Source organism: Egretta garzetta, unplaced genomic scaffold (assembly GCF_000687185.1).
Source record: "Egretta garzetta isolate BGI_Z169 unplaced genomic scaffold, ASM68718v1 scaffold678, whole genome shotgun sequence".
In the NCBI taxonomy this organism is placed as follows: domain Eukaryota; kingdom Metazoa; phylum Chordata; class Aves; order Pelecaniformes; family Ardeidae; genus Egretta; species Egretta garzetta.
In genome coordinates, this window is record NW_009260409.1 from 2,167 (window position 1) to 2,587 (window position 421).

The following is a 421-nucleotide window of genomic DNA, read 5'->3' on the forward strand; positions in this document are numbered from 1 at the left end:
TCCCCCCTGGCACTGGGATCTCCCGGCAGTGGGATCCCCCCGGCACTGGGATCCCATCTGACACCGGGATCCCCCCGGCACTGGGATCCCCCCGGCACTGGGGTGTCTTAGCACTGGGATGCCCCCTCAGCATGGAGTTGTCCCAGCACTGGGATCCCCCCGGCACTGGGATCCCCTGGCCCTGGGATCCCCTGGCACTGGGATCCCCCCGGCACTGGGATCCCCTGGCCCTGGGATCCCCTGGCACTGGGATCCCCCCGGCACTGGGATCCCCTGGCACTGGGATCTCTTGGCACTGGGATCCTCCCCGGCACTGGGATCCCCCTGGCACTGGGATCTCTTGGCACTGGGATCCCCCCCGGCACTGGGATCCCCCTGGCACTGGGATCTCTTGGCACTGGGATCCCCCCGGCACTGGGAT